The sequence below is a fragment of the Gymnoscopelus microlampas genome (assembly GCF_963454915.1).
Source record: "Gymnoscopelus microlampas genome assembly, chromosome: 5".
In the NCBI taxonomy this organism is placed as follows: domain Eukaryota; kingdom Metazoa; phylum Chordata; class Actinopteri; order Myctophiformes; family Myctophidae; genus Gymnoscopelus; species Gymnoscopelus microlampas.
In genome coordinates, this window is record NC_139942.1 from 46,449,705 (window position 1) to 46,462,232 (window position 12,528).

The 12,528-nt window shown below is 40.6% G+C and overlaps 1 protein-coding gene across 1 annotated transcript in view; it reads left to right on the top strand.

The window, feature by feature from the left end:
• The first annotated feature begins 2,544 nt into the window (after positions 1-2,544).
• The window catches only part of LOC311046157 (band 4.1-like protein 3), a 75,970-nt gene continuing 65,986 nt past the window's right edge, over positions 2,545-12,528 (top strand). Inside the window, exon 1 of the mRNA XM_084058315.1 lies at positions 2,545-2,771. The gene's annotated coding sequence lies outside the window, so the exon portion shown is untranslated. The remainder of the gene's footprint in view (positions 2,772-12,528) is intronic.

Sequence of the window (12,528 nt, forward strand, 5' to 3'; positions counted from 1 at the left end):
TGTGTGAATAGCTAAACTGAACTGAATCTCAGGTAGGCGTTTGGTTTAGGATCGAGACCTTCAGGACGAGATCTTCACTTTGTGCACACTTGTTTAAATAAAGTCTCATGGTTAAATAAACATTACTGTAACACACCTGCTGACTCTATTAGGTGTCATTGTGTGATATATATATATTTTAAATGTAATCTACTGAACTGAGGTCACTTTCTCAGGTGAGCTTTACAGACATATTGATGGGTTTAGCAATAATAATAATTAAAAAAATACATTTGATGATGCAAATCTGATTCATAACATTCAAATATTCAAAGGGGTTTATTTGTCATTCACAAGTACAGTGCAATGTTGGTGTGACATGCTCCTCAGGCAGGGGCATCATTTCTGGTCCCAGGGGATGGCAATTGCCACCCCCTAGCACTCGCTTTTAACCTAAAATTCTGTTATTTTACACATATTTTCTCCACACACACACACACACACACACACACACACACACACACACACACACACACACACACACACACACACACACACACACGTTTTTTTTTTTTGCAGATTGGCGAGGAATGCACCAAATCCATGCCTGTTCAATTACATGAGACATGTGACACACATGTTTTAGACACACATTCATTCACAACTTTCAAACTGGCATTATTATTTTGGGCATGTCGTTCTAAGTTTAAGAATAGTTTAAAAAAAATAGACAATCGGCCCGAATCGCTGCCCTAGTGGTTCCGGGCACCTAGGCTAATGTAGCCTGATCGCGGGTTCGAGTCCCGGTCCCGACGACCTTTGCTGCGTGCGTGTCTCTCCCTGTCTCTCCCTAGTTCATGTCCTTCACTTAATAGCTATCAATAAATGCAGTAAAGCCAAAAAAAAAAATCTTAAAAATAAAAATAACAATCTACAAGCTTGTGTGGTGAGCTTAGGGGCTTAGGTTGTCACTTTATTGCCACCCTGTAGTTTTTATCTTTATTTTTCATGAAATGACACCTCTGTCCTCAGGCTGTACTATCAAAAACCACAAGATATGCCCACCTGGTCCCCTTGCCCTTCTTTTAGTCCTTCTTTGTAGCCCTATTTATCTCATTTTTCTTTTATTTCTTTTATTTAGGTTTTGTAAAGCTTCTTTTAGTTCCAAGAAAAGCACTACTGTATATACAAGCTTGATGTTGTATTATGTGATATTAACAAGATTTAATACAGATATAATACAGGTTATAACAAGACATCAAGTTTATATTTATGTAATAATCTAAATACCTGTGTGGGTCAATAAATGCCTTTATTACATATATGAGTACATATTCCCAGGCTTGGTATTTTATTTATTTATGTATTACAGATGAACAACTTATAAGCCCTATTCTTAAACAACTTTTTTTTTAAACCTACAAATCTACAAGCTTTAATGCATCACATAGATCTACACATTTTTTTATGTTTTAAACTTGTTTGAACATTTTTGAAAAATGTTGCCTGTGAATCACATGCCCAGAACACAACAGGGACCCCAGGTTGAAACAAGTGGTTACCATGGCCATCTAGTGGTTGGATTAAATAACAGCCATTTCCCGCAAACAACCGCTAGATGGCAGTGTGATGATGTAGGCGGGTGTGTTGTTGTGGCCGTTTGGTATTTTACTCCAGAGGGGCGGGGTTTACTTTACTCTAGCTGCAGAGAGAGAGTAGTGTTGCCATGTCTGCTTATTATAAGCGACTTTGGCTTGTAAAGTTGCTTAGTAGATATTGGTAGTTGGAAAACAGAAAGCTGACTACTGTACTGTACTGTTCGACATGGTGTGTACTGTAGTATTGGAAAGTCCACAAATATTGTGCTGTTGTCTTGTGCACATCTTGTGCAAACTAAAACTTTTAGTTGCGTTTTTGTTGGGCTTGTTTCTAAAGTGTAGTTGCTTATTTGGTCTTGCTTCCTATAATGTTTTAAACCAGTGGTTCTCAAACATTTCCAAGTCAAGTACCATTTGAACATATTTTATGCCAGGGACCCCCATACAAGATTTGTGTTGTTAAAATGTTTTTAAAATATTCAACATTTTTCAAAATTTCTTCAATTTGAAAAATAAAGCTCACAACGCGTCACATTGCGACGCGCTGTGATGTTGTAGATTGGCTATTTTCAAAAAGCCAATGAATGTTTAAAGTGCCATAGATAGTCTAGTATTCTTTTGGGCTTGTTTTCATAGACCCGGTTCCTTGTTTCTCTCGCAAAACCTGGCAACGCCGAGCGCGAGCGAGTGAGAGAGAGGCCAAGGCAGACGCACACAGGTGTCAAGTCCTTTCTGTTCTGTTCGGGACTTCGGGGCTGACCCCTGTTTCGGGATTCCTCCTCCTTCAGGCTCCGTGACGACTAAAAGGTGGCACTTTTTGGGACGTTTAGGGTCGTTTTCTGTTGAAGAAGTCAGGTAAAAAGTCCAGTGTAGCCTACACTGCAATGTTAATGTCTCTTCTTGTTTCCATAACACAGTGGGTATGCTACACTAGGATTTACAGATGTGTTGACAACTGCTGCTGCAACAATGAATGAATTGTGCTATTAAACTAGCCGTAGCATTAAAGTGATTGTTCACGTTTTAATAACAATGATTCCCGAGAAGCCTTGTTTGTTTGTTGTATCAATTGAACTATGTTTTGTTTCACTTTCTCTGTCATTGTGTCTGTGGTCTGATCTCAAACCGTGTTTCAACCCATTTGAAACCCTGCCTGTTGTATCCTCCTGGTCATCACATGGTGGACATTAAATGGTGAGTACCAGTAGTACAGTACCAGTGTGTCTTCTACTGTACTGTAAGTCACAATGTTATGGAAGTTATATACCACTGGGATGTATTGACATGAATGAGACACAGATGAAGTTCATACAGTAAAATCCTCAGTGTTATTTATTCTAACTCTGAGAGTATACAAATGGAACCAAATGGACCCGTCAAGGGTCCATTTGGTTCCATTTGTATGCTCTCAGAGTTACAAATGGATACATGAACACTAAGGATTGTGTGTGTGTATACACAATTTATGTGTATAAGAGTACACTATAATTGTATTGTCTTGACACACACTAGGCCAGCTTGACATGAGATCAAGTGCCAGCCTTTGCTAATGTCTGTGACTGTGACACAATATGTTCTGAGGGTCCTTGAAGTTGCTGATTGTGTGTGTGTGTGGCGATAGATAGCGACATGTCGATATCAGCACTTTTCCCCCCATAACCAATTCCTTCTCTTTGAGCTCCTTCTGTTCCTGAAACCGCTGATCAAGCAGAGCCTGTTTTCCTTGACACACAGTCACACACACACACACACACACACACACACACACACGCGCGCACACGCACACACACACACACACACACACACACACACACACACACACACACACACACACACACACACACACACACGCACACACCTCATTCATTCACACTCACCTGATCAAAAAAGTTTACTGGCGCAAGCAGACACATCGGAAAGGGGAAGTCCTCCCAGCATGTGTTTCCTCTTGTCACGGCCTAAAATTCTGTCAGGGGATCAAACGACTGAATGGTCTTTATTGTTCCTGCACGTTCATCCTCACACTGTACAACAGAGTACAGGACTATGAGCCCAATTAGGGTTGCTGACTGTTATGATTCTGTAACTTAAACAGCCTTTTGTGCGTAGGTTATTTCTTCCTGTGTGTAGCTCTCTGAGGTGACTAGAGGTTAACATCTTGAGTAATCAGGCAGGGCCTTCTATTAACATCTTTTTCCTACCGTTCAGTAGTTTTTAATGGGTTTATGAGGTAAAATTATGAAGCGTAACGTACAGTGCAGGACCTTGGAGTGATAAGACTGGGTAAAGTCCATGGGACATCATGTTCAAGGGTCACCGGTAGAACAGTTCTGTTTTTTTGTGTGCGGATACCTGAGATCATGACAGATGCACACCACACACCTCCCTGTAGATGTTGAGTAAAGGTCAGACAGTAATACTGGCCTTTCTGGGGACCCATACACCACTTCTTGATTATTTAAATTCAGAAATCCTAGTCTGAACTTGGTACTTCCATCTTAACATATAGATACGGTACTGTAGAGGCTTTGGTTTTATGAACTCGCTGAATGATTTCTTGAGTTACTGGTATTTATTGATTGATCGATTGAATATTTTATTAGACAAAAATGCAAGACACCACGAGTCGAGTACAGTCAAACACTTGGTCTAAAAGGATAACATTTCCATGATCCTAATAATACTGTTGTTGTATTGTCATTTCTGCACCAGCTAATGTATGCTTATCGTTAAAAGAAAATCCCCCTAGGTGCTCTTCCAATTACCTCTCTGCCATCTTTTCCAAAGTGTTCTCTTGAGAGCAGTTATGGCCTCTGTGACGTCACAAGTTTGACTTTTGTGGCTTCTTGCTTAAGGGCAGAGAGAGGTTTATGGTCACACAGATATTGATTGAACTGACTTGGACCATTCAAATAGCAAGAAATTCTTAAATTGAGTGCTCCGCTGTATAGTTAATACGGTATGTCCTGCATGGGAGAAGAAAAATCACTTAACCTTGCTGTGTTGTAATGGTATCAATGCTATCGATCGCACCCTGGCGTTCTATCTAAGGCATTCGAACCGATATTACTGTCAACTCATTAATAATCATGAGTGATACTCAAGCCATTGTGCTGAGAGGATATGTGTGTAGGATATGTTTTGGCCATGTGTGAGAGACTGAGGTTAAAGGTCAGATGAGGCGGTCTCTAAATCTCTGTCACTATCGTGATTTAGTGATCTGGTATGCAAAGGTTGAAAAATCGACATTCTTTGGGGGGAAAAAGGTGGGACCCAGTTTTGGTTTTACTGCTGTGTAACCACTGGCTAGAAGAGAACTAAAAACATTAAGCCCTATGTTTTGCATTTTGAAAAATAGCTAAAACAGACGCTATTTTCACTCATTTTAAAAAAACATTTCTGAGAAAATCAGTGCTACGGAAAGTGTTATGGGCTATATGAGTCTACTTCACGGCGGAATTTATTATTGTTGTAGTTGATTCCATGGTACACTGTAAAGCCTGGATCAAAAAAGCTGTCTACTTTGCATGACACCTGACACCTCGTCAAGGAATATGATTGTTACTGCACTACTATTTACACAACGTAACACGACCATGTCCTTTATTGGCATGTTGCTGGAAAAACAACACAGAAGTCAAATGAAAAGATTTGATCTACTGTAGAGATAGTGCTGATATTATCAGCCATTCAGAATCATGTTTTTTTTTCTTTATTGGTAACGTTTCGCTCTTCCTCAGACCGATTTATTGTTTTTTCATGTTGAATTGTTGATCCAGCACCAAGCCCAGCAGGACAGGACGTGCATGCCTTTTGTCACTTTGTGACACCTTTTTCATTATCAGCAATTCAACCATCAAATGCTCAATTGTTATCAGAAAACCAAACAGCATTCAATCCACAATGTATGCCACCTCCAGGATTGCATGGCCATGATTACACACTACTACACCATAATAATCACCACAGACTCTAACCTCTCTTGTCTGCCCGGCCCGGCTGCCAGAAAAGTGGCAGGTGAGCGGTTCTCCTTCAGTAGCTTCGCCCAGGTAGCAGCCATCCACGGGCTGAACCTGACACGTGACGTGACTTCACCGTTTACGTCCATCAAAGCCACAGGGCCAGAGGAGATAACATGTACGGCTCAATCTAGTCGGGACAGAGATAAGCTGGTTGGGAGGACTGTTATCTTCCCAGTATTGCCCGGTCACTCGACACAAGTTGACAGTAGGATGGCGTTGTCTTTGCCTTATAAAGTTACAGACCTCTGAGATGGCACCTCGACAATCGGCGGGGTATTTTTAGTGTTGTTGAGTAAGGGGCCAGTTCCAGCCCGCTGGGATTTCTTTGATGTCCCCTTAAGTGCTATTGTGCAGACGCTTTTGTTTCCTGCCAAGAAATGCGCTGGACTGGTATCAATCCTTTTCTTTGGAACGTTGCTAAGGAGACACAGTCACACTTTGTTGTTTTTTTCCTCTTTTTCGAGAATGATTCTTTCTGTTCTGTTTTGTATTATGTGTATCTTCCTCTTTTGATTGTTGGCTTAATAAGGAAGGATAAGAGAATAATTTTGCGTGTGTTGAAGGGATATTTTGCCATTTACTTCCATGTTAACATGCCTAAATTTGTTTATATTTTGTGTTTAACCTTGTAGAGCAGCTGCAAATTTACCACAATGGTTCAATTAAAAAGAAGAAAAACAGAATTGCAGCTCTAAGGTGTGTGTGTGTGTGTGTGTGTGTGTGTGTGTGTGTGTGTGTGTGTGTGTGTGTGTGTGTGTGTGTGTGTGTGTGTGTGTGTGTGTGTGTGTGTGTGTGTGTGTGTGTGTGTGTGTGTGTGTGTGTGTGTGTGCTTGCGTGCATGTGCTCGCGTGCGTAGTGAGAAAGAGGAAAGGCTATCTTGAAATTAACTGAAATGAAAGAAAGAATGCTGAGAATTGCAAACGTTCCACTGTAATGACACCGTTCTTAACAGCAAGCTGTGCAACGATAAGAAAGGGAGTAATTATAATGTTATGCCTGATTTATACAGTACGTGGGTTGCTGTGAGGCGTTGTGAGCTTGTAGATCGTCTATTTTCGGTGTGCGACACCAGCCCGCAACTAAGTATAAATCACCCTTCTAGTGTATTTGTGAGCCACTACACATGTGCTGCCCCTCCCACGGTCTAAAAATGTTTCCGCTGCAATCACTTGAAGGGTGCAATCATTATACTACAGCTTTCCAAAGGTTAGAAATACTGACAGAATTTATGATTCTCAGAGATAAGATGCCTTTATTGTGGCGATCTACACATTCATATTCACGTGCACACTGCACAGTGAAGTTGTGTGTTAATTTAACTCTGACATTGCACAAATTGATCCGTAAGGATCCATTCTAGGCAGCTTGATGGCTAGAGTAGACCGCTCAATGGCTCCATCAAAATGTTCCCTTTTTTCATTGAGCCATTGAGTTTAAAAAATTACAAGGAGTATTCATTGTCATCATACAAAATGTCCTGCTTCAGTTACACTATACTTGATATTTTAGGCTTTTTACTGATAGTCAAGCAGACTTATTTAAAACCATTTAAACCCTATATAACAGTACAGTAAGCCCGTTGTGTGCTAGTGTTTTTGACTGGATTTTTGTTTTGGAAGATCTTTGAAAATGTTCGCATATATAATGACGCGCCCAAAAATAGGGACGCCAGATGGAAAAGTGGTTAAAAACAAAATCTAAAGGGGGGGCAAAGGTCAGCGCCACAGCACCCAGACAACAGAATGTTCATTTGGTGACAAGGAAGTGAAAGGCAAACATGCGAGAGCTGAGGAAACAAGACATCTGAATCATTCAAGCATCACAGTGGGTGACAGCAGCTAATGACTTACTTGAAAGGCAGAAACAGTTGGTGAAATGGGTCCCAGTAGGTGAGGCGGTATGATTAGGGTGTACCTGCAGGTAAAGCGCTTTGATTTGGGAACATTGGGGGCAGAATGAGGTGTCAGATTCAGACTGTTAATTTGGCACATGATCTCTGCATGCCCCCCCCCCTCCCCCCTCCCTCCCCAGAGGAGCCAGGACCTTCACAGCCAGAAAGCAGGTGACAGTACAATTAAATCCAGCGCGATAATGTAACCCATTAAAACACAGGAAAGCTTCTGTAATTTTCGCTATTAAAAAATAGCAGGTATACAAGCTCATAGCGCGTCACTTCGTGCCGCGCTATGAGCTTGTAGATCTGCTATTTCTACTAAAATTCTTTGCTTCTGGGGGTCCCTGGAACAAAATATTTTGAGATTGGGAGTCCGCGGCCAAATGCATATAATTTCGGGGGTCCTTGACATGAAAAAGTTTGAGAACCACTGATATAGCAACATACGTTTTTCAGAAAACTGTTTCAGCCTCAGGTCTTAATGGGTTAACTCTGAGAGTATAAAAATGTACCGTTATGGTACATTTTTTACACTCAGAGTTAAATTACTGCTCTGGGTTTTGCTGTGTAGCTTAACCACTTAAACCCTATACTTCCTTGACGCCAGGGGTCTAGTCTATTCTAGGCCCCCTTTTTTGCTACCTAGACCATATATCTTCACCAAACTCCACGAGCTTGTAGATCTGCAATTTACCGAATGTTCACCTTGGACTAGGGACGCTAGGGTTCAAGTGGTTAAGGTCTGAACCAGAATTGCATTAAGATCATTAAGATCAAGTTTCGATTGTTTTAAATTTTTATGTTGAATATAATAACCTTTTTTATGGCCTGCTTTCTAGGAGTCTAGCTGTCTGGAACTGTGATTCTCGACCTGAATTTCTTTTAAAGGTTACATAGCTCTATTTCCCGATACCAATCATTGCTATAGAGTCTGTCTCTCCAGCTCTTTAGTAAACAGAAAATGCATATTCAGGTTCGGGATACCAATTTTATTCAGTCAAGACGGAGCACTCATACAGGATAAATGGGTAAGCTCTCCTGAATGGCTGAAACTGGCAACCCAACTGAAAATATATTTTCTGTTTATTAAAGAGCTGGACAGACGGGGAAACTTCTGTTATGGAACAAACACTATAGCAATTATTGCTTTCAGAATATAGAGCTTAAACCTTTTAACAAAACACTTTATTTTAACCAAAACATATCACTTACACTACTTTTAACATTATGTTTTAAACTTTTTGAAATATAAAATGTTATAATGGAATACCTGCTTACCCAAATTTGTTTATCCGCAATTGAGTTCTACTTTTGTCACTTTGAATCCAATTTCCCTTCCTGAACTGATTAAGCAAATTCACCTCACCCCTAGAACAAACAGCACCGCCTGCATAAAGACACGGTAATGTCGGTGAATGGAGAGAGACTGTTACATCATAGCACCTATTATTTCAGTGCCTCCGACCCTGTACAGCGTGTGCTAATCAAAAGACAAACTGACACGTTAAATGGTGTATTTTTAAAGCAGTTCCTTTCTGGAACATTAATTATTTTCCACCAGACCTCAGGGATGGGAAGGAATGCGAGCCCGGACCTGTTTTTAATTGAATCACATGGGTGACTCACCACATATTGTTAGGGACACATGCTTCAATGTAATTATGTGTTGATGAAGCGCCAGATTTCTTACACTAGCCGCAGCACCGGCAATTAGATCATTGTAATGATGTAGGTACGCTTAGTGATTCTCCCACTTTCTTGGCGTTTTACTTGTTATGATGAAGCGTTTCACTTCCAACTGCTCGTGTCTGTTTTCACGTGTACAAATACTCCTTTTCTTTGGGGGGGGGGTTCTTTTGGGGGTTTTCTGCCTCTATTGATAGTACATAATGGAGATAGACAGAAAACGGGGAGAGAGATAGACGGGGAGTCTAAGTCGGGATCAGGATTCGAACCTGTGATGTGCTGTCAGGCTGCATTAGAGCTTTCATGTGGTGTGCGCCTGGACCGCTCAGCCAGTGGGCACCTCTTTCTTGAGGTTTTTAACCATTTAAACCCTAATATATAACTTTGTATACGTTGCCGTTGTACATAAAATAGCGAAAATAGTCCCATCCACAAGCTCACAACAACGTGTCGCAAGACGGCATTGTCAGCTTGTAGATATAGCTATCTCCGCCTAATGTTTGCATATTTTTGACATATTTTCGCCTATTGGTACACTAATACGGTTCATTCATGTGGTTAAAGAACTAACTAATCCATTTAGAGGAATATGTCTTGTTAATGGAAATGAACAATTAAGTTGATTCACATCTTTTTCTTTCTACATGTTTTCAATTCCGCTCTGTTACTTATTGTTAATATTTCTATTCATAGTTTGTTGTGCTAAAGTAGGTTAATGATGTGTACAGTATATTCATGAGAGAATTATATGGAAACATTGGAACCAGTTCATCCTAGTTTCCTCCCTATGGTACTGTGTCTGTGACTTTCACATCTTGTAAAATAAGAGGAAATAACCTCATAGGTCAGAGGTATCCATGTGACTGACTGCAACAGAATGCAGTATGACACTCTTTTTGAGAAACAGCTGACTACAGTAATGCATTTAAAAATCTTAGCCACTTAAACCCCATACACTTCTTTGCATGACGAATAGCGAAGATGGCTGATCGACAACCTTACGTGTTGTTAACTTATAGATGCTTATATTTTTAATATACATTTTGCCTATATTGACAAGCCCAAATTATGGATGCCAGATTGAAAGTGTTTTTTTCTGACGCTATTATCCAGAGCAAGCTACCATTGGTGAGCAGAGTGCAAGGGCCATAGTGTTGATGTGTAGTAAACAATGGAACGATTGTGTAAGAACAGAACAGTAGAGAGAGAAGTACTTGGAAGAGAAATGGATGAGACTAAAGCTGAGGGCAGTGGGGGATTGTTGTTTATTCCCTTGTTCGGCTTGTTAGAAGAGACAACCGGGGACGTCATGAGGCCGGGTCAAACTAGGCTCAAGGTTAAGGCTTAATTAATGCTCAGAGCGGGTGATTTCCTGCCCACTGGAACAAAGTACCTCAGTAAACAGCAGCCACAGCAAGGCTGCGTGGAGTCCTGGCTGAGATCACATGTTAGTCTGTCTGGTCTAGTGTTAGTCATTCTGCTGACCAAGGGCTGCTCAGGAGACTATGAACACTCAAGAGAGTGCCTCACGCAGCATCTATCCTTAACTGCAAGTTGCTGTATGTACGGAAAACTCAAGGCAATGCATTTCATACAGAGCAAAGTGCACACAATGAATGAGTGAATACAGATCACCAAATGTGCAACAGAAAAAAGTGCAAATCTGCAAACAAATGAAAGAATGTATAACACACAGCAGGCAGAGTACACAGCAAAACTCCTGTGTTAATTTTTACCACTTAAGAGACCACTTCACCCACTTAAAACATATTTTCATATAATTGGCCCTCACTAATGCTCATTATAAGATCGCACCATTTCTGTGAACTCACTCTGTGTCTCAGAGGAGGGCTGTGGACAGTTCAGAAGCCTGCCTACCAGTGACATCATCGGTAGGCAGGTTTGGTAATTTCAACACAATTTTTTTTTTTAATGCAAGAACAATGAAGTTTATTTCAGCATGCTAACTTTTCGGGAAGAGAGAGGCTGTAGTTTCTATTTGCTTGGAATCCCCATCGATGATGTCATTGGTTGGCATGTTGCTGAACCGTCCACACCACACCAATGAGACACTGAGTGGGTAGACAGAACTGGTGCCATCTTATGAGCATTAGTGAGGACCAGTTAAGGTAAAAAATAAGGTTGAAAATGTGCTTTTTTAAAGCCCTATATATCACCCTATATATACTTTCAGATTCTGTTGCAAGTGGTTGCAACTTGTTACATTACAAATCATTGGTGGACTGGGCTGAGAAGCCGTGTGAATTAATTAAATGATTAAATATGAATTGGTTGTGAATACAATCTTTAAATGAAGCCAGCAGAATTGTTGGTTTGTGTTTTTGAGATTGGACATCCTTCCTTCATTGGTTCTGTCCACCAGAGCAGTTTTTCTAACTGGGTGTGTTTATTTATTATTTTTGACAGTTCTAGATAGATGCTTTATTTGTCCAGGCAGCCATCAGGACACAAAAAAAATCACAACACATAAATACACATATACATAAATACATAGACAGATCACACAATACATTGACAATACTACACAGCTCCTCTCTTACAGAGAGGAAAATGTATGTGACTGTGTGACGTATGCTGTTTTATAGTAGCCTATAGATCCAATGATCAAGGTTTTCCACCCCCATCAGTTCTATGTGCCTTTATCTCAAAAGTGATTGATTCAAAGTTCAGCGATGGACCGCCTGCCTGTTACTAGGCTATACGGTGTAATCTATACTTTTGCACAACATTTTATACAGTACTTATCAACAGTACCATATAACCTTGTGTTTTCTCAAGTGCTTCAGACAGGAGCCACAGTCGGGTCCTCGCACTGCATGTAGAGACCATGTAAAGCATTGCCTTCCAACTCCCCAGAATGTTTTTAAATGCCCACTTAGCGTGACACTACAGAGAAAGTTCACTGAACCGTGCTAAACGGCCCGTTGACTCGCGGTGCTGAAAGAGGCATTTCTTTCCCCTCCTGTGTTGTGTATTGACCACAACCTGGCTTCCCTATTTTCATTATAGGCGAAGATTTTTAAAATATTTTGATCGTCACACCATCATACAACAAAGGATGAAATAGTTCTAAACCACTTAAACCTTTGTTGACCGGGCTCCCCAAGTGTACCTCGTTTTTCCCATCGACAGTCGACACCAAATCTCTTCACCAAAAATAGCAGATCTACCAGCCTGTAGATTGTCTATTTTTGCTGAATGTTTGCCTATTATTAAATGCCTAGAATAGGGACGCTAGGGTTTATGTGGTTCAGTGGTTAAAAGACAGGATGGTGTCTAACCCCTGTGTGTTACTGTTGAACGTGCTTTTTTTCTGCTTTACAGCAGC